The 22,990-nt window shown below is 38.8% G+C and overlaps 1 non-coding gene across 1 annotated transcript; it reads left to right on the top strand.

Moving 5' to 3' along the window:
• Nucleotides 1–22,466: 22,466 nt before the first annotated feature.
• LOC118983220 (U2 spliceosomal RNA) lies at nucleotides 22,467–22,657 on the top strand. Its single transcript, XR_005065664.1, has one exon. It is a non-coding gene; the product is annotated as a U2 spliceosomal RNA (small nuclear RNA).
• The last annotated feature ends 333 nt before the right edge of the window (nucleotides 22,658–22,990 follow it).

Raw genomic sequence — 22,990 nt, 5'->3', positions numbered from 1 at the left:
GACTAAAAGTGAAAGGATGGAAACAAATTTTCCAAGCAAATGGACAGGGAAAAAAAAAAAGCCGGGGTAGCAATACTCATATCAGACAAAATAGAATTTTAAAAAAGAGCCATAAAAAGAGACCCAGAAGGTCACCTCATGATACTCAAGGGAAGAATCCACCAAGAAGAGATAAATATTGTAAATATATATGCACCCAACATAGGAGGATCCTAATATATAAAGAAAATCCTAGAGGATCTCAAGAAAGATATTGACAGAAACACAATTATAGTAGGGGATTTTAGCACCCCACTGTCAAAATGGACAGATCTTCGGAACAAAATATCAACAAAGATATTGTGGCATTGAACAAAGCCTTAGATGAAATGGACTTAACTGATATATAGAGAGCCCTTCATCTCAAAGAAGCTAAATACACATTCTTTTCAAATGCACATGGAACATTTTCAAAGATAGACCACATGATAGGACACAAAACAAGCATCAACAAATTCAAGAAAATTGAAATCATACCAAGCATTTTCTCTGACCATAAGGGACTGAAACTAGAAACCAACTCCAAGGGAAAAAAAACCCAAATATTCAAAATCATGGAGATTGAATAGCATGCTATTAAACAATGAATGGGTCAAGAGTGAAATTAGAGAAGAGATCAAAAGTTTCTGGAAATATGAACTCACAACAACTCAAAATTTATGGGACACAGTGAAGGCAATCTTGAGAGAAAAGTTCATAGCAATACAGGCCTACCTAAAAAAGATAGAAACATTTCAAACAAACGACCTAACCCTATGCCTATGAGAACTTGAGGAACGACAACAAAGACAACCCAGAGGTGGTAGAAGAAAGGAAATAACCAAGATCAGAGCAGAATTAAATGACATAGAGACTAAAAGCACAATTCTAAGGATCAATGAATCCAGGAGCTGGTTCTTTGAAAAGGTAAAAAAAAAATTGACAAGCCTTTAAGCAGACTTATCAAGAAAAAAAGAGAGAGGACCCAAATAAACACGATCAGAAATGAAAGAGGAGAGATTACAACTGACACCACAGAAATACAAAGGATTGTAAGAAATTACTATGAAGAACTGTATGCCAAGAAATTTGAAAACCTAGGTGAAATGGACAAATTTCTAGAAAAATATAGTCTTCTAAAACTGAATGAAGAAGAAGCAGAAAGCCTGAACAAACCAATAACAGCAGATGAAATTGAAGCAGTAATCAAAAAACTCAAAACATCAAAAAAACATCAAAATGTCTACCCGAAGCAATTTACAGATTCAATGCAATACCTGTTAAAGTACCAATGGCATATTTCACAGACATAGAATAAACACTTCAAAAATTTATATGGAACCATAAATGACCCTGAGTCACTGCAGCAAATGTAAGAAAGAAGAGCAAAGTAGGAGGGATCACAATACCTGATATCAAACTGTATTACAAGGCCACTGTAATCAAAACAGCCTGGTACTGGCATAAAAACAGACACATGGACCAGTGGAACAAAACAGAGAGCTAAGAAATAAACCCAAGCCTCTATGGTCAATTAATATTTTACAAAAAGGGCAGCAACATAAAGTGGAGTAAAGATAGCCTCTTCAACAAATGGTGTTGGGAAAACTGGACAGCTATGTGCAAAAAAATGAAACTCGAGCACCAGCTTACACCATACACCAGAATAAATTCAAGGTGGATAAAAGACTTAAATATAAACTGTAACACCATTAAAGTCCCAGAGGAGAACATTGGCAGGAAAATCTCAGATATTTCATGCAGTAATATTTTTACCAATATGTCCCCTAGAGCAAGGGGCATAAAGAAAAGAATAAACAAGTGGGATCTCATCTATTATAAAAGGCTTCTGCATGGCTAAAGAAAACAGTATAAAAATAAAAAGAGAACCAACTGTATGGGAAAACATATTTACCAGTGCTACCTCAGACAAGGGGTTAATCTTCTAAATATGTAAATAACTTACATGACTCCACTTCAGGAAGACAAAAAGCCCAATTAAAAACTGGGCAAAGGACTTGAACAGACACTTCTCCAAGGAGGACATACAGAGGACCCAGAGGTATAAGAAAAGATGCTCAGCATCAGTAGCCATCAGAGAGATGCAAATTAAAACCACAATGAGATACCACTTTACACCGATCAGAATGGCCATCATAAACAAAGCAAAAAAAAACAAACAAAAAACAAGTGCTGGAGAGGTTGTGGAGAAAAGGGTACCCTAGTGCACTGTTGGTGGGATTGCAGACTGGGGCAACCACTATGGAAAACAGTTTGGGATTTTCTCAGAAAACTGAAAATGGAACTGCCTTTTGACCCAGCAATTCAACTGCTGGGATTATACCCTAATAACTCTGAAATGCCAATTCAAAAGAATCTATGCACCCCAATGTTCATAGCAGCACAATTTACAATAGCCAAGTGCTGGAGCAACCTTGTTGCCAATCAGTAAATGAATGGATCAAAAAACGATGGTACATTTACACAATGGAATTCTACACAGCAGAAAGAAAGGAGCTCCTACCATTTGCAACAACATGAATGGAACTGGGAAGCATTATGCTGAGTGAAATAAACCAGGTGGTGAAAGACAAATACCACATGATCTCACCTTTAATAGGAGCCTAAACAACAAAACAATCAAACAAGCAAAATATAACCAAATACATTGAAATAGAAAATAGGTTGACAGTGTCCAGAGGGAAGAAAATTTCAGAGGAAAAGGGGAAGGGTTTACAGGAACAAGTATAAAAGACACATGGACAAAAACTAGGGAGGGTGGAAATGGGAGGGAGGGGAGAGGGCGGCATGGGTGGGCTGGGATGGGTTTTTTTTTTTTTTGCGTAAACAAAAAAAACAGATAACTTTAATAGAGATAAAGATCAGTGATCCAGTAAAACACAAATGGGATGCGCAGAGGCAGCAGAAGTCAGGCTGCTTCCTGGGTCTGAAACCCCAGCCTCACCAAGCACTGCTCAACCCAGAGCACCCCTCCAGGCCTCCATGTCTTCTGTAAATGGAGAGAATAAGAGGCCCTGCATCACAGGGCTATGGTGAGAACTAAATGAGTGAGTAAGGCCCAGGCTGGTGCAGCTCAGTGGATTGAGCTCGAGCTGCGAACCAAAGGGTCATCGTTTTTTTTTTTTTAAATATAGTTTATTGATTATACCATTACAGTTGTTCTCTTTCCCCCTTCATTCGCCTCCACCCGCACACTCCCTCCCCCACCCTTCTCCCCCCTTAGTTTATAACCACGTGTCTCAACTTCTTTAGATTCTATATTTCCCCCGCTATTCTCGCCCTCCCCCCTATCTATTTTCTACCTACCATCTATGCTATTTTCTGTGCCTTCTCTCCCCTTCTCCTCCTCCCACCCCCCTGTTTCTAACCCTCCATGTGTTCTTCATTTCTATGGTTCCACTCCTGATCTAGCTGTCCTCTTGGTTTGCTTTTGTTTTAGGTGTGGTTGTTAATAACTGTGTGTTTGCTGTCCTTTCACTGTTAATATTTTTCATCTTCTTTTTCTTATATAAGTCCCTTTAGCATTTCATATAATAAGGGCTTGGTGATGATGAACTCCTTGAACTTGACCTTATCTGAGAAGCACTTTATCTGTCCTTCCATTCTAAATGAAAGTTTTGCTGGATAAAGCAATCTTGGCTGTAGGTCTTTGGATTTCATGACTTGGAATACTTCTTTCCAGCCCCTTCTTGCCTGTAAGGTCTCTTTTGAGAAATCCGCTGACAGTCTGATGGGTACTCCTTTGTAGGTGACTGTCCCCTTATCCCTTGCTGCTTCTAGGATTCTCTCCTTCATTTTAGTCTTGGCTAATGTAATTATGATGTGCCTTGGTGTGTTCCTTCTTGGGTCCAACTTCTTTGGGACTCTCTGAGCTTCCTGGATTTCCTGGAAGTCTATTTCCTTTGCCAGACTGGGGAAGTTCTCCTTTATTATTTGTTCAAATAAGTTTTCCACTCGTGGCTGTTTCTTTCCCCCTTCTGGTACCCCTATAATCCGGATGTTGGAACGTTTAAAGATGTCCTGGAGGTTCCTAAGCCTCTCCTCATTTTTTTGAATTCTTGTTTCTTTACTATTTTCTGGTTGGATGTTTCGTTCTTCCTTCTGGTCCACTCCCTTGATTTGAGTCCCATTTTCCTTTCCATCGCTATTGGTTTCCTGGACATCTCCCTTCATTTCAATTAGTTTAGCCTTCCTAAGTTCCTCTAATTTGTGACTGTACTCTACCAATTCTGTGAACATCCTGATAAATAGTGTTTTAAATTGGGCTTCTAAGAGGCTGGCAATCTGTTGGTCGCTTAGAGTTATTGGCTCTGGGACTTTGAGTTCTTGCGCCATCTTTTGGGCTGTTCGTGCCTGTTAAGTAGCAGGAACGGAGCCCTAGGTTTTCACCAGAGCAGGGCAACTCAGTCGCTGGGTTGTGATGTTGTATGTGGGGGCAGGGTCAAAGAGGAACAATGGCTTCCCTCTGGCGCCCGCCTCCGCGACCCCCACTGGCACCGCAGCCACCACCGTCACCAGGGCCACACGCCCCGCTCCACTGCAAGCGAGTGTGCCACTGCTGTCAGCCCTCCACCACTGGGTTCGCCCCCTGGGGCCTGCGTGGTCCGTCTCACTGCGGGCGAATGTGCGACCTTGGTCAGTCTGCCCCGCACCCCGACTAGGTCCAGGCTGCCTGCACTCCTAGGTCTGCCCTTCCCGACCTTGCTCCACTGCTGGCTCTGCCTCTCTTACTGTCCCCGTTGAACGATTCGTAGCTGTCGGACTTCCGTATAATTCGGTTTTCTGGTCTCTGGGTGTGTCTTAGTTCTCCAAAACTTTTGTTGTATCCAAACTTGGTTGTGGGAGAAGGCACAGTGTTTCCACCTATGCCTCCATCTTGGCGGAAGTCCTGGGATGGGTTTAAAAGACAGAAAACTGTACTTGAACAACAATTAAAATTAAAAAAATAAAAACAGAAAGCACCACCCAACTTTGAAAGAAAAAAAAAAGAACATGAAAGCAAAATTGCTTTTTTTTTTTTTGTAGCTTGGCACATGGAGTATTTCTCTAAATTATTTTTTTCCATATAGTGGGTAAGGCTGTGTACCAGGTCCACTCCTCCTTCATTAACACCAACCTAATTTGAGCCACCTTGGAATAATTGCACTTATTCATGTCTTGTATCTACTCTGGCTGGTTTGTCAACTGCTTTTTGCCTCTATGGGGCAGGCCTGGACAAGATTTAGGCAGTAAGATGACAGCTTATTGTCCCTCAAGAAGGTGTCAGCCAGAATTGGAGAGTGAGGTGAAATGTCATAACTGCTTTTCCCAGTAGCTGGCCTACTGGTCATTCAGTGGTTTTCAGAATGGCGTAGAACAAGAATGCAGCACACAGGTGTCTTTCCTGTGATAATCAAGACCAGAAACATTTAGATTGTTTCATTTACTAATTTTAGTTAAGTAAACCCACCAACTTAAATCTTAACAAGAAGTATTTTGTCTCAATTTTGTTCAGAATTTTTTTGTGGAGTGGATTTTAATATACTTGCAGATCATGCAAATAAATATATCTAGTATATAAGTGAGTTTGGAAATTAAGCCTAAAAGCTGAGACTTGATATCAATTTAAGGAGTCAGGACTATATATTGTATTTGAAATTATAAGGATAGTTGAAATCACCCATGTAAAGTGGATTCTTCATCATATTTGTTTCTGAAATGATCCCACTTTCGAGTACGTGTACCTGTTTTTCAACAGAAAGAGATGCCTTATTAAATTAAAAGAAAAATGCCTTCTTTCTGTTTGATCATTTACGAATGAACTAAAAAACATTCTCATGTATTTTCTGGTGATTAATTTTCCATTAAAACTGAATTGTGATTTTCTTATATTCATTTTAGGATGAAATTGAAATGAGGACACTGATGTCTGTGGTATTTACTTACTATTGTTACATAAAAAAATAATAGAGTTTAGTTTTCAGTTGGTGACTGAGATCTCTTTGAAGACAATTGTCCCATTTATTGTTATATTTTCAGTCTATTCAGTGTTGAAGGTAATTTATTTTTAATGGAAAATAATGCCAAATGATTTTTTCACCATGCTATTTAATGGACCAGAATGAATCATGGTAAATAAAATACCATGTAGCCAAATATTCTAATAGCAGAGTCTACCTTAATTCCCTTATTAACTTATATTTTGTGTTCCTGCCTAGCATATGTTATAGACTTTCCACGTGGGGCAGATATGTAATTGTGTGACCAGATATAGCACAAGCCCCTGGTGTTTTAAGATACCTACGTACCTAATTCCTGGGGATTGATGTGCAATTACATGTAGAAGAACTAAGTGAAATTGCTGTAGTTGTGAAATATAACTCTTTGAAGAAAAGGCCAACTCTAGCAATTTTCTAGGCTACATTATAATTTGAGACATTTTTTAATTGCTTGCTCTCAGTGCTTGAAGGATGTTAAAGAATTAAGAAGAAATGTCATAAGGAATATATTGAAAACTTTTATATTCTCTTAATCTGGAGACTGTTGGAGAATATTTATAAGTAGGCCTGGAAACATTTCGAGGTGGTTTTAAGAACTTTCAAGACAATCTAAGTTAGAGTCATAGCTTTGATTTTTATATCCTGTGTAACTAACTGCGAGCAAGTTAGTTAACATCTCAGAGTTCATTATCTTGTTTGTAAAACAGAGATAATAATACTAGTTCATAATGTTCATGTGAGGATTGGTGCTTATGTAGGTAAAGTAACGCACAGAACTTTGATGTGTGGCCCGGCTTGGACTCAGGATGGCCTGGGAGTTGGAATGAGGACAGAAGCGTTTTAATTTCTAGCATAGCCATTGGCTTTTGCCCTAGACTGACATTTCCCGGCTTTAGACAACTATTAGAGGGTATTTCCACCAATGGTTTTACTATCAACTACCCCACTGAACCCTAGCTAATTAAAAATAAATCTTAGTGATTTTCTTAGTCATTTCAGTTCTGATCCTAAACCACTTCGATGTCTAATTAAACATTCAGTCTTTCAAGCACTTTAAATTTGGATTCCTGTATTTCTGGATGAAATGGCAACCAATTTTAAGAGCTTAGCCCATCTTCAGCTTCCATTTAGTTGCTGGTAGTTCCCAAAGTTAATGTCATGATTAATCTGAGGTTGGAGATCAGAAACAATTCATAAATGACAAATTTCCTCTTGGTACAAATTGGGAGTTCCCACTGCCTAAAGTCCGCCATAAACACTTAAAGATGGAGAAAGATAATGGTAGAGAGCCTAGATTTTGAAACTAGGCATCTTGGTGAAGTCTGCCCTTTACGGCTCATCAGATGTAAGCTGTTAGCAGAGTTACTTAAATTAGCTCTGATTTTTGCTGTGGCATCTCTGTTTTGTTTTTGTTTTTTAAAATAGAGTTGTATAGTTAAATTCTCTAAACTTTGTGGAGAACTTACAGAAGTGCCTTGTGTCTAAGTGGTCAGTAAGTGCTCAGGCACCATTAAATGGGAGCATGGTATCCACAGACTCAACTGATCATTAATATCTGTCATCAATATCTGTCAGGGCCACTGTCCGGACCACAGGATACTGAATTTGCATTTGTAACAGGTAGTACATTTCTAATATGTAGAGTAATAGCTGAGAAATTATCTCCTGCTGATGAGACAGTCAAATTACTTGAATCACCTCTCCAGATCCTACTCAGGACATAATTAGTGTTTAATTCTCTTTTGCTATTTAGTATGCAAATTCACTGTAGGAGACCATGACAACTGGGGAGTGTATGGCTCATGGTATTTTATTGGTGGTCACTGGGATGAAAGATGGGCTGGTAGTTGGAAGCTCTTGCTTAGTTTAATTTGGTGACACTAGTCTGTACTTTAGCTAAATTATCAGCACAATTACATTAGCTTTATCATTACTGTTAATTAGTTGTGGTTGTCCGCAAAGTGTTTCCATTGGTGGAGTTGATTAGGGGATGAAGTGGTTCCCACAGTCTGATTTGTTTAAGCCACACTGGACAAAGGTTTAGAGTCAACAGACTCCAGGGAGGAGTGGTGTGAACAGGTGATAGATTAAGTGTTTTGGATTTGCTGCTACATTCCTTGATCAGGAAATGTGCTGACCTGCTGGTGGCTGGAGGCAGCCCACGTTCTCTCTCCAATGATGCCCAAACAGGAAAGCACCAGTTAGCAGGTACTTCTGTTCAGAAGAATTAGCAGGATAATTAACCTTCTGTGTTGGATTGTTGTGCTGAGAAAGCATTTTGTCTTCAACCCAAACAGGACAATTTTGTACACATGGTTATTTACAAGATCCAGTAAAGTGTTGGGTGACATAAAATGACATTGCTATTGAAGTGTTTTTGTTACATATTTTTTTCTAAAAAATATGGCATCTATCTACCTATCTATCTATCCATCCATCCATCTGTTTAAGCAAAATGTACCACTTTGGTTTTGCTGCATGTATTGCATAGTGGCAAACGTCACGGCATTGCATTAAAATATATCAATTCAGTATCTGTTGTTAATAAGCAATTGATAAATGCTTGGCATGACACTTAACCATTCTAAACTACAAATCCCTTGGGGGTGGCGGGTGGGTACCACTGACATCATGCAGCATTAAGGATGAGCTACAATCATGTCTGTAAAATGCCTAGCCTAAGGGAAGCATCCTATAATATTGGTTTGCCCTTATTTTTCTGACACGATGTGGCCCATATTTAATCAACTCAATCAGACTAATATTGATTGCCTCCCTCAAGCTATGCTTGAAGCTGGGGAAACAGTGCCCAGTAAGATAGACATGACTCCAATCCTGTAGGGTTAGCAAATTACTATGAAGACAAAAGGTTGAAAGAAAAACATGCTGGGTAAGCATATTTCAAGGAGACTTCTGGTCCTTCAAGAAATACTTTCTTGAAGTATTTTCAATCTGGGATGTGAAACCTGAGTAGGGGAGTTAGCCAAGAAAGAGATGGGTCAGGCTCAGAAAAAAAGAGCATTTCTAGTGGAAGGCCCAGATATAGGTACCTCTGAGTAGGTGAATTTATCAAAAATAAAAATCTCATTTTACTTTATGGTGGCATAACCATGTACCAATAACAATTCCATGTGCCTTGGGCTGGACACTAAAGCATGACGTTTGAATGTATGATTACAAGTGGTTCTGGGGCCCACAAAGGCACATTAAGCAGAAACATTGGCATGATAAATAAACCAAGTATCTCTTCACTATGAACTTGTTCAAACTGAAGAATAGCAACGCAACCCACTCCAGGGACTAGGGAAAGTGCAGTTAAACATGTGTGACCTGATCACCAGGTTTGGGGGACCCAACAGATTTATTAAATGTTTTCTATGTGCCAGCATCTGTGCTAAACACTTTATGTGCATCAACTCATTCTATTCCATGAGGCGAGAACTGTCATTTTGCTTCTTTTTGAGCTTCATAAATGTAGACTCAAAGTCCGTTTATTATTTGTCTTTTATAACAATCTAGAACTGGATATAAACTCAGGGAGACTTTGGAAACTTCATTATTAATCACTAAACTAGCTCAAACTACTAGATGTCCAGGGAACTACAGGTTTGAGCTGAACTGAACTGGGTTAAGCATCACAGGGAGAGAAGACCCATTTTTTTTAGTTTTCATAGAAATTCCAGGTGATAAATGGGAAAAAGCCTGGGCAGTGAAGCAAGGATTCCAGAAGCTATGTGACATGGTATGAGTTATTGAAGCTCTCTGAACAGCCTCAGGTTCTTTTGAAGTGGTAATATTAATAATTTTTACCCCCATCTGTAGGTTATGAGGATGACATAAGATGCTGTATGAAACATATTGAGTACATAACTAGCCACAAAGAGAGCATCTCTTCCCATATCTACCCAACCATTTGAGTTTTCTGAGAGAAGACTCTGTGAGATCCTTCGGAGAGCAATATCCCTGAATCATTATTAAAACTATGGCGATCATTGCGGGGAGAGCTCAGTAAATAATACTCCTCTTTTCTGAGCAGGTTCTGAAGTAATTGAGCAATAAGTCAAAAATAAGTTAAAGTGCAGGCATTTGGAAGAATAAAATAATGCCTTCATTGGTGATTAAAGGCAGGATTGGGGGAGATATTTTAGTTGGAGAGCCAGAAGGGAATGCTAAAGGAACCTTATATTGGCAGACGTACTGTCCAGTCAAAGGCAAGGCTGGGTGGGCAGGACTTAACCCACGGAGGAGCCATTCTACCTTGAAGAGAACTGTCTACAGAAATATGAACAGTATGAACTTTAGAGGAACTTATAACGTGACAGTACATATCACAACATTTTTCAAAATTTTACTAATAACCTCTTTTACAGGATCTAACAGGAGTACTCTGGAAAAACAAACAAACAAAAAAACAAGCAGGAAGCAGTCTCTGTGATCAGATCATTTTCAGAAATTTCTTTGCTACAAGACTTCTCACATCTTTGCTATATTAATGTTTTAATTTCATGTTGAATGTAAAACATACGAAACACATGGTAGACTGTTGCTTTACAGCGCTGCTGCTTCATTCAGGTGACCTGTAGCCTGTGAAAGCAATATGCATGAACCCCAAATCGTGATTTCTTCCCACTCCTTGGAAACCAATATGAGTAAGCCTTTATTTCCTCCGTCTCAATCAATGGAAGCAGCAGGAGGTGTTGCACAAGGATATTACCTGCATCACCTTCCTCTCCACTTTCTGCCTTTCCTTCTCCCCAGTCTGCATGGTTGGCTACCATACTACCTGAAAAGGAAACTGAACTTCCCTTTGTAAAGGCAATAATCCATTCTGCAGTCCAGGCCCTTCAAATGTCCCTCCACTATTAGAATTTCCTCCTTTCCATTCCCATAGCAATCTGCACAGACTTTTATTAGAGCACTTAGCAAATTGTACGATAGTCATTTGAGTGTCTGTATCTTTTGCTACACAGTGAATTCTGAAGAGGGAAAATACCGTGTATCATTTTTTTTATTCTTACCATAGAGCCAGCAATGTCCTGGCTCTATGATGTATTCAGTGATGTTAAATAAGTGAATAAAGACACAAATGCTATTCACATCTGTTCAAGCCTTTTAAGACTGATTGGAGATAAATGAGTGAATCTCCGTTTGGACATGTGGTCATTATTCCTCAGATTGGCAACTCTTATTCAGAATTTTCCAGTTTAAATTGCTAAACATGGTGAATAAATTGGTGGAAATCTATATTGAAAAAAAATCTATTCCTTTACCAGAGGGGAGAGGGGAGGGAATTTCAGGGGAAATAGGGGAGGGATGTAGAGGAACAAATATAAAGGATACAGGGACAACAACTAAGAAGGGTGGAAATGGGAGGGAGGGGGGAGCCTGAGGGGGGTGGGATGGGATGGGAGTAACAGACAGAAAACTGTACTTGAAAAATAATTAAATAAATAAAAAATATATATATTCCTTTACCACAAAATGTTCTATACCTTAATTTTATATTTTGATGAATGCTATTATAAAACTATCACAATAATTACATAAGGAAATATTTGATGTGAAAATTCTAGTCATATATCAACAAAAAAGAAAATTCCAGAAAATATAGACACAGTACAATTCTATTTGCATAAAACAAAAGCGTGGGTGCACACACAAATGAGGAGAAAAGGACTAGAAATGTATCCTGAAACATGAGTGCACCTGAGTAGAAAGCAATGGAGAAGGTGGGACGGACATCTGAGTCAGTCTTCCATTTATTTAAATTTTGCTGTGACCCTGAGTACCCTGGGACAATAGATTTGTTTCCTTCTTTAGCTCCCTGATTTGCTCATCAGCCTTGTCCATTCTGCTATCCACACAGCTATTGAACTTCTAATTGCAGCAGCAACCATGCTTCTAATTCCAATATTTCCCTTTAAAATTTTTTTTATAAAAGCCACTTCTTGTCTTATGAATACGAGCAGCCTCTTCAGTATCTGAGAATATAATTTTAGCCTTTTCAAAATCTTCTGTTTGCTCTATTAACTGTGTGGTCTTGCATATCATATTTGTTCCTGTGCATTGAATTCGACAACTTTCATGGTGGTGTTTTTTTCAAATATTTGGTAATTCTAGATTGCCTATTCATCTTTAGATTGGAAAAGAGCTGCTCTCTGCTGCTGCTGAACTGATTGTCCTCTGATCGTGTTGTGATGGCCTGAATGTGGGAGGGAAGGATGAATGATAGCTTTGGTTCTGCATGAGGGGGTCCTTTTCTATTCAAGGTCCCTTCTTCTCCCCCACTCATTGCTTTAGGCAGAGGCAAAGATGTCAGTCACCCCTTCTTTGTATACTTTTCAGAATACCTCAACATTCTTTTCTTTTTATTTTTTATAAAGATTTTACTTATTCATTTTTAGAGAGGGAAAGGGAGGTAGAAAGAAAAGGAGAGAAATATTGATGTGTGGTTGCCTCCCATGTGCCCACAACTGGGGACCTGGCCCAGGGCCTGCCACACAGGCATGTGTCCTAGACTGGGAATTGAACTAGCAACATTTGGTTTGCAGGCCGGCACTCAATCCACTGAGCCACACCAGCCAGGGCTCAGACTTCCTTCTAAATGAGGTAGGATGGCGTGATAACTAAGAACAGGGGCTCTGGATTCAGGCAGAGAAGAATAGAATCTTGGATCTGCTTCTCACAGACTATGTCAACTTGAGCAAGTTGGTTATTTTATCAGTACCTCTACTTCTTTACCTGTATAACGGGGTAAAAATAATGGCATCCTTCTCACTAGCTTGTTGTGGGCATAAATGTGTTGTTAACTCATGTCAAAAGTGCCTGGCATACAGCAACCACTCAAAAAAGATTTTGAAGAGATTTTAGAACTGGGCCTAGTTGTCTGGGTAAAGTCTACCCACTTGAGGCAATTTTCTTTTAATGGAATGTTTTAATTCTCATTAGCTGCATGTGGAACAATGCATGCATATATTCCAACATTATATCAAAGCCCAGTTAGAGAATGAATAAAGCAGTGTGCTCGGTTTCCCTTCTGCTGGGATGATGATTATGCCTGCCCTGTGATTACATAAATACGAAGCTTTGCAAGATAAGTGAACTCTTTGATGCAAGATTATAGGAGGCCAAACATAATTTTTTTGTTACCTCTGCCAATAGCAGCTTTAAGAACAGCCTATCTTGCTTAGGAAAACATCACACAGTTTGGTACAGATATTAACATAGAAATGTTGGGTTGGCCAAAAAGTTTGTTTAGTTTTTTTCATACAATGGCTCTAGTAGTGCTTAGTTATCTTAATTTTGTCTAAATTGTTTTTGTCAAAACAATTTTGCTTGATTGCATTGTGACATTGTCATATCAGTGCGTGTTTTAAAAAAACTCATCAGAATTGGTGCATTTTTATGCAGCATTTTATTACTGAAAATGGAAGAAGATACACAACATTTTCAGCATATTATGCTTTATTATTTCAAGAAAAGTAAAAATGTGACTTAAACACAAGTAAAAAGACTTGTGCAGTCTATGGAGAAGGTGCTGTGACTGATCAAACATGTCAAATGTGGTTTGCAAAGTTTCTTGGCACAATTGACATTTTGACCAAGATTCTTTGCCATGGGGCTGTCTTATGCATCGGCGATTGTAACACCCCTGGCCTCTAACCGTGAGAAGCCAATAGTGGGAGGTAGCCTGCATACTCAAAATATCCAAATCAATAAAGTCATTAGTAAAAATAAAAAATGTGTCTTTTATTTGATGAAAAATAAGCATTTGGAGCCCTGGCTGGTGTAGCTCAGTGGACTGAGTGCAGGCCTGCGAACCAAACAACCGCGGTTCAATTCCCAGTCAGGGCACATGCCTGGGTTGCAGGCCAGTTCCCAGCAGGGAGTGTCCGAGAGGTAACCATACATTGATATTTCTCTCCCTCTCTCCTTCCCTTCCCCTCTAAAGTTAAATAAAATCTTAAAAAAAAAAAAGAAAATAAACATTTGGGGTTTGGGGCCAACCAAATATTTGTGTTTAATCAATTTGATATGGCTATTCTTTGATGTTTCCACACAGCCTTTTTGATCTGCCTTCTTCTGTTTCTCTAATGTCCTTTTATTCTGCAGTCTTCCTCCACTTTTTCTGCAGTTCAAATTGACCTCCTAGCTGAGCTGTGAACTTGTTAGCTTCCTTCCTGTATAAGGTCTTTGATTTTGTCCTTTCCTGCCTGGAATATGCACCCCAGATCACTGCCTTGGTAAATTACCTCAGCTCTTCAATCCTGGACTCAAATCTCACCTTCCCCATAAAGCCCAGTCTGTTGGGCTTTATGGAGATACTGCAACTGTTGCCCTGACTCCTCTCTCCTTTTCTTGCCATACTGTTGTTTTTTTAAAATAGTCTGTCACCCCATAACACCCTAGATAATTCAGTTATTTATTGGGCTTATTGTAACATAAACTGCACAGAGGCGGGGCATCTGATTGTTAACTTGTTATGTACTCTTAGGGTCTGAAACAGTGGCTGACCCTTGGTGAAGTGTTCAGTAAACGATTTGTAAATGACAGAATAAACATATTGAATAATAATCTACTCACTAATACCAGGAATGAACTTATTAACCTATTTGTGGAAGAGGACCATCAACATGTTGAAAATGGTGCCCACCCTACCATCACATTGTGAGATAATATAAGGATTGAACTATTTTGTTTGCTTCTAATAAGAAAAATATTTATTCTCTGTTCAAACTTATTGGCAAGAGAATTAGTGTCACATTACAATTAAGGTGACAGTACTGTCCTTTTCTGATCAATTTTATGGGGTCACGTTGGGTAATTGTGTCCTCTCTCAGCTTAAAAATATCAGGAGATCTTCTATCCTACAATCCCGGCAATGCTGGGCAGACGTGCATGGGCTTTCTTCCTTCTATTGCTGTGATCTTTTCTAACACATCTGTTTATTTTTGCTTTGCGTAGATGGATCTGTGGGTTTTACACAGAGTCAATTCAGATAATTAAATCCTACACAAGGCTGAATAACAAAACAGAAAAATCTGTCCACAAAATGCTAAAATCCTTCCTTTGACTCAGAATCTTGCTCTTCTCAGTTTTTGAGTCATCACGTGGAGGATAGCTTTATTTGTTTAATTCCAAATTTATGGTGCTTTTTTTCCTGAAATGGGCATGTACTCGAAAGAAGAGTTTATTGGATGAGAAAGATCAGGTTACAATTTGGNAAGGCTGAATAACAAAACAGAAAAAATCTGTCCACAAAATGCTAAAATCCTTCCTTTGACTCAGAATCTTGCTCTTCTCAGTTTTTGAGTCATCACGTGGAGGATAGCTTTATTTGTTTAATTCCAAATTTATGGTGCTTTTTTTCCTGAAATGGGCATGTACTCGAAAGAAGAGTTTATTGGATGAGAAAGATCAGGTTACAATTTGGAAAGCCATAAAAAGCTTACATGGTTTTCTCAACTTAGAGAGTGAAAGAGAGTTAACTAGTCACTTATACTGGGTATTATGTCTTAAAATATTTTATTAGTTTTTATTTAAAATATCAGTAAGTAATGCCTAGTATAAGAATAGCAAGAACAAGAAAAGGATATAGAAAGTTCTGTGGTGGTCTGCTTTAACTGTATGAGGAAGAGATACCTCTCATGTTTTGCTACTACAAAAGATCTAAACTGATTAAAAAACAAAACATCATTTGAGGAGTAAGAGTGAAAAAACTGCTTTTAGGAATTTTACAGAGTGAAAGGGAAAGTTAAGAGTCCCCTATATTTGAGTCAGGTAACCCTATAAATCTTCATCAGCCTCCTTTAATGCCCTACAAGTGAACTAAGTTGAAAACAGCACGTTTACTACCCAATGAAGTTTTCAGATAAATGACATTCCAGTAACCATATAATCTGTGTAAAATATGTTATTGATAGGAGATTTAATGTGGAATCCCCCAGCCCCATCTGCGGTGTGGTTGTGACTTCTAGGTTCATAGTGACTAGAAATTCTGGGGCTGTGACTGCCCAGAAAGTATACTGTAAGGTGTATCCCTACAAAGATCTTGGTAGGAACCAAGCAAAGAATCCCATCCAGGTATGGCTGGCATTGGTGTAAGAACTAAGTTTCTAGAGCTTGTACTGGCCCACAATTAAAGCTTAGGAAAATAAAAATATTTGCACCTCAGATTCGCCACACTGGAATTGACATTCTGGACTTTCGAGTACAGTTTTTAACACAAATCAAAATGATTATTATCACTCTTTCTTAAAGCCACTTCATTATATTCTTTTCAAATGATAGAACCACTGTTCTTACCTGCTCTTGGTCCAGGATGAGGTTCTCAGCAGACCATCCATTAAGTAGATAATCATTCCATTCTACATAGTTGTTGTCTAACTGAAAATTCTAGAACATTCTTCATGCCAATCTTTTATAGTCTATTTTTCCTGAACCTTTGGGATTTTTCTTTCATAGGGAAGCTGGTCCCAGTGAACAACTAAAAGCATGTCATTCAATTATACGTTGCAGTACATCTTAAGATGATAATGGCCTGCTTCTTTTTTGTCAATATTATCAATTTGCTCTATAATGTATACAGTTCTGAATGTCTTAGTGTTTACCATAACATCATTAGCATTGCCTCTTCCAGAAAGAAGTATGATTTTAAGTTCATTTTATATGGAGCTACACGCATACACAAAATTATTCTTTTGAAAAGACTTTTTGGAAACTTCATGATTCAATTTACTTTAATTCACCAATGATTTTCTGAACACATACTGTCAGCCACCCACTGTGCAATGTCCTAGGGAAAGAAAAATGAGTAAAAATTGGTCTTCTTACCAAGGAATGATAATTTTAAAAATAAAATGTAATATAAAGTGATAAGAACCATAAAGAAATTAAGTACAAGAATCAAAGATAGCACAGAGGAAGACATAAAAATTGTACCTGGTATAGGAAGATGAGACAAGCAAGCTTCTTTTTTTCCGTATGTTCCACATCTAACACAGTGTCTGATATATAACAATTACTACAGAATTATGAATAAATTTTGAAGGTGAGGTTTAGCTTGATAGATGTATTAGTTTCCTATGGCTGCTGTAACAAATTACCACAAACGTGGTGGCTTAATATAGCAGAAGTTTATTTTCACACAGTTATGGAGGCCAGAACTTCTAAATCCTTCTGTCTGTGCTAAAATCACCATGTTGCCAGAGCTGCACTGTCTCCAAAGGCTGTAGGAGACAGCCTGTTCCTCACCTCTTCCATCTTCTGGTGGCTGCTGGCCTTATTGGCCTTGTGGCCTTCTTAAAGTAGCCCCTGTTTTCAAAATTGCTTGCTTACTCTTCTGTATGTATGTCAAATCTGTCTCTACACCTCTTTTATAAAGGTACTTGTGGTGGCATTCAGGATTTATTTAGATAGACCAGGATAATCCCGTCTCAAATCAATTTACTCATTCACACCTGCAAAGAGTCTTTTTCAAAACATTTATGAATCCCAGGGATTAGGATCTGATGCCTTTGGGGCTACTACTCAGCCTACTGAAACGGAGAAAGAAGAAACACCTCATTGTATAGGTTGAAGGGCCTGTTATTGTGCTAGGCATGATGTTAGCATGAACAATAAAAACTATGCCACAAAATATCATTTTAGTTAATAAATTTAGTGATGATGGTGAGTGGTTAAACACGACAGTCTTCCTAACCTAGGACAATCCTATAGTGTTTGGTTCCTAGAAATTCATTCTATAGTACTTCTAAATCTTTCATAGATTCAGTTTAGTACTCAATATCCAAAGTTACTCAGAGTTTCTGTTTCGATTAAGTGATAAAATCTTCCTCCTCTGTGCTTCAAACTTTATTTATTTCTTTTATTAATTGTCGTTCAGTTATGGTTGTCCTCATTTCCCTGCTCCCTTACTCTGCCTGCCCAATACTCAGTCCTCCCCTCCCACCATTGTTTTTGTCCACATGTCCTTTATACATGTTTTTTGACTCTTTTCTTTCTTTAACCCATTGTCCCCATCCTCCTCCCCTCTTGTCACTGTCAGTTTTTTCTGTATTTCCATATCTCTGTTTCTATTTTTCTCACTGGTTTATTTTGTTGATTAGGTTCCCCTATAGGTAAGATCATATGGTATTTGTCTTTCACCGCCTGGCTTATTTCTTAGCATAATACTGTCCAATTCTATCCATGCTGTCACAAATGGTAGGAGTTTCTTCTTCATTTTTTTTTCTGTGTAATATTCCATTGTGTAACTGTACCACAGTTTTTTGATCCACTCATTTAGTGATGGACATTTAACTTCTTTCAGCCCTTGGCTATTCCAAATAATGCTGCTGAGAACATTCATTCATTCATACATGTATTCCGTGCATATTTATTGAGTCAACAATGTGAGCCATGCACTGTGTTCTAGGGATGCAAAAATAATTTAAAAAAAGACTGTCCAGCTCAGTTCAATGTGAATGCACTCAAAATCTAGTAAACTGAAAATGTGTAATGTGATATGGTAGCTCCAGGTTTGGTATAATTTAATAGTGCTGTTATGCCAATGACAGTTTTCATCAGAATCTCTAAGGTTAGTGGAGTTTATGAAGTGGCATGGGCAGGGGGCAGAGTCCCAGACATTGGAGCACCATGAGAAACATGCAGAGTTACCAAGAATAATCACTTTGAGAAGCTACAGTTAGCTTGACTCACCTAGAGTAGAACATTGAATTACTGATAGAAGATTAAGATGGAGAGGCTGGCAAGAGAGGACCATGAAAAACTTTATTTTTTGTAGATAGGAACGAATCTTGAATGTTAGAGGATAAGACAAACCTTATCTTAATACCTCATTTTACTGACCGGATAGTGGGCAGCAGATGAAGTGACCTTCCACAGACTGTCCATTTTATAGAGCTAGTTTTGACTTTGGTCACTTCCGACTAATCGTGTGTAATATTATCCATTTATGAACTACAAGGGCCTTAGTTTTATACTGGAATGTTAAATTATGGAAATTTCTTAAACTGTTCTCTCTCATATTTGAAAATACTTAGTGGCACAAATGTGTGCATTTTAGAGGTGAATTACCATGTGCACATTTTGCAGACAACTTTTATAGCATTTTTTCTATGCTAACTAGACCTGGGTTCATAAAGCTGTACTTTCCCCTGTGGTGGCTGAAGATATTACTAATGCCTCCCACTGATTCAGGAGTTGAATTTCTCTCATTGCTCCTTGGACCACCAGCCTATCAAGGACTTCAGAGAAAATAAGGGTTGACATTTGGGTTTTACAGACTGGATGGAGAATCAGCATGAGGCAGCAGTCTGGTGTGGGCAGTGATTTGCTATAAGCCTGGGTTTAAACCTGAGTTCTAACATTTGTCACCTCTGTGGCTTTGGAGAAATTATCTCATGTCTCTGAGCATTGGTTCCTTATCTGCAAAGGAGGCTGACAATGCCGTATGATCATCAGCAACTATTCATATAGATGTGAGGAAGGTATAAGGAATTGATAAGGGCTGGTGACCTCAACACTCTTTTCCTACCCAGGGGCCTGGAGGGTGAGTGACTGTGGTAGTTATCTGGACCGGTAGTCAAAGAGAACTATGTGGAAAGCACTGCCTAAGTAGACATTCTGCCTAGGAATTCAACCAGACATGACCCCTGCAGGAAAGCAGCCAGGAACATCAATGCCCTGACCTTTCTCTCCTCCTTGCTTTATCTGATGTCCTGCCAGTTTCTCCCACTGACTGAACCCAGTCAAAAGCCAGTGGACAAAGGAGCTCAAGCCTGTGCGAGTTCACACGTAAGGGTGAGGGAAGGTGAAGAGTGACTGTATCTGGGCAAGTGGAAGCTGAAGCCCATGTAGTACCAACTGCTTCTGGGAGCCTATGAGAATTAAAGGAGATAGTTCATGTAATGTATTTTGCATGGGACTTAACATGTTAGCCATTATAAAAATAAGACAAACATAGTTTTCCTTTTCCTTCTAATTTTATTATTAAAAATATCTGTTAGCATAATTTGGTCTTCTTTAATGTTTAGAGTTGTATTTATCTATATAGTTATTAATTGAAAGTCTTTGTTAAAGCCCAAATATGGCATTCTTGTGGCAACTCTGTGCAATGATTGTTTATGAAGCATGGAATGGAGAATCGGAGGGCCAGGGTGTGAAGGAAGAGTCCCGTCACTTCATGTTTGGGAGACCTTCACAGATTGATCACCTCCCCATAGCCGATATTTTCTGTTGTGAAGGCAGGATGCAGACCCTCGTTCCTTTAGGAATCCGCTGTGAGGTTCCCCGAGTGCACGCTTGCACGCCACACAAATTCCCACCACAGGTGCTTGCTGAATTGTCTATTTCCTTCCTCTTGCAAATGCCCTGTCTTGGGCACTTCATTGTGACTCAGATGATTAGGCAAGAAGGTATTTCTAGATTGCCTTCAATGCTGTGTATTCCACCTAAAAACTGAAACACCAGCTGTGTATTATCTACCTTTTACATAATTAACCACAGTGAGGATCCTGCCATCAGAATTTAGCTGACAATTCGGTTCCTGATGAACTAAGTTGAGGAGCAAGTAGTTGAACTCTTAACAGAGGCATCTCCTGAGGAGTTAATGGGCAGCAGAAATTTGTTAAATCAGCAGACACATCTCAGAGACCCAAACTGCAAAGAAATTTTTTATTAGAAGTGGTGTATATGAGCCCTAATGATGTCAGTAAACAAGCACTGAGTTGTCTGCTTTGTGTGTGTGTCTGTGTGGGGAGGGGAAGGAGGGCTTCTGGAAAGATTGCCACAAAAATATAAATTATGCTTGTGCCTGGGTGGTTGGATTAAGAAATATTTCTCTATATTATTTTCCTTATTTGAATTTCCTCTCCCTTCCCTTCCCTTCCCTTCCCTTCCCTTCCCTTCCCTTCCCTTCCCTTCCCTTCCCTTCCCTTCCCTTCCCTTCCCTCTCTCTCTCTCTCTCTCTCTCCATCTCTCCCTCCATCTTTTCTCTCTCTCTCCTTCTGAATAGTATTTTATTTTTTAATAAGGGAAATTGTAATAAAATCATTCTACTTTCAACTTCACTTTAGTGTGAAAGTGTAAATCAGAGGACAGGCTCAAGAAACAATAGAAGAGATCTGGATTGCACCTGGAGAAAAAGTCTCTAATTAAGAAAAATTGAGATTTACATGAGATAACATGGGAAACATGTTTCTTGCCTGAGGATATGACATCACATCATTTTCTAAGAAACAAAGACTTCTTTTGAGAACTAACTATAAGCTGGGCCCTAGAGTTAAATTTCAAGCAGGCAGTCAGATTTATAAACAAATATGTAGATTATACTACCAATTTTTAGAACTACATAGGCAGGATAGAAAAGAAAATGGTGATTACTTTTTCCTGGGCATGCCAATGGGAAATGGCATTTGAGGGGACTTGAAATATAGGTCTGAGTTTCGTGACTGGAAAGGAAAGATACTGTAGTTAGAAGGAAGCTCACAATCAAGTCTTGATTACATCTGGCCAATGATACACTGAATATACGTACATCTGTTATGAAATTTATTGCCCATGACTTTTAAAAATTTGTATAAACAAATGTATTTTTCAAGGGTGTTTTAAATGTAGCCTTTTAGGAATGGAAGACAGTAAATTGACATCTCTTCTGTTGAAAGGAGGGTGTGGAGATACAAAATTGTATGACCTTGATGAAAAGTTTAATGACCTAATCTTAGCTAAATAAAGAAGACTCTCTGTGGTCAGAGTGCTGTGCCAACTACCCTTAACTTCTCTTTTTTGATACCCCTTCATCCAACAAGCACCAAACTAATGAAATCTGTAGAATGAGGCCAACCTACCAAAACTCTGTCTTCTCCTCTTCTCTACCCACCCTTCATGTCCTCAAGCAGCTAGGCTTCTTCTCTGTACAGATTCCTTGAACCGGAATAACTTTCCCCAGGACTAGCTGTAACAACATCAAATAATGGAGTGTTTCCCCACCCCCCACCAATCAGATATTTGCCTGCATATGCTTTAGATAGAGGCCCAGGACTTGTGCTAGCCATGTCAGAGAGAGATGCTGATTTAGCTCGTGTGGTGATGTTGTAACCATAGGGATGACAGTCACATCAGGTAGCACAATTATCATCTGCCAGCCCTGGACTGAGCATTTTGTATAGAAGGCCTCGTTCAATCTTGCAATTCCCCATCTTATAGATGGGGAATATCTCAGGTATGGTTAAATACTAGTAAGTGCTGGGACTGGAATTCAAACACCAATTTGATGAGCTCATATCTGGTGTGTGCTCTGAGACCAGAGAGCTTGTCTGAGACTGCGTTCTGTTGTTATTTCTTGTGTAGCTTACCAATGATATAAAAATACACACAATGAAATACCATTTAGGTCATTTCTGTCTTTAAGTTTGCATATAATTTTCCAGAGTAAGGTGTCATAGACACGTCACTTCTTGGCCTTTTGGCTAAGGTCAAGTGTAGTATCTATTCTTACCAGTTTAATATCTGATACATCCTGTATCTGAGGGCATTATATTAAATGGGTTTTTGGAGCTTGGGAGTGGAACAGGACTTTGCTCCATCCACTCTGCACATTGACCCGGTATAGTAGTGCTTCTAGGGATGGTGCACTCCCTCGAGGTATAAGGAAAAAAAAGTGTCACAGACATTACTGGTTATTAAGAATTGAGTCCACACTTCAACCTCCATGCCTCAAGTTGGGTATATAATTCAATTTGTATTTCTTTAATGACAAGTAATCTTGAGCATCTTTCTTGTGTTTTTTTTCTTAACAATCTGAATAGCTTCTTCAGTGAAGTGTCTAATTAATGTTCTTTGAGTATCCAAGTGTTTGTTGTGTCTAAAATTGCAATATACCAAAGCCAATATGTTTTTGTAGGTTTAAGCACTAAAAGATCTGCTATAAGCATCATGTCCCTGGTACACAAGGCTTTACTTCTCTAATTCTT

The sequence above is a fragment of the Sturnira hondurensis genome, unplaced genomic scaffold (assembly GCF_014824575.4).
Source record: "Sturnira hondurensis isolate 20B ecotype Veracruz unplaced genomic scaffold, ASM1482457v3 Scaffold0002638, whole genome shotgun sequence".
NCBI lineage: Eukaryota > Metazoa > Chordata > Mammalia > Chiroptera > Phyllostomidae > Sturnira > Sturnira hondurensis.
The sequence above is the reverse complement of the archived record's forward strand: the minus strand, read 5'-3'. Positions and strand labels throughout refer to the sequence as shown.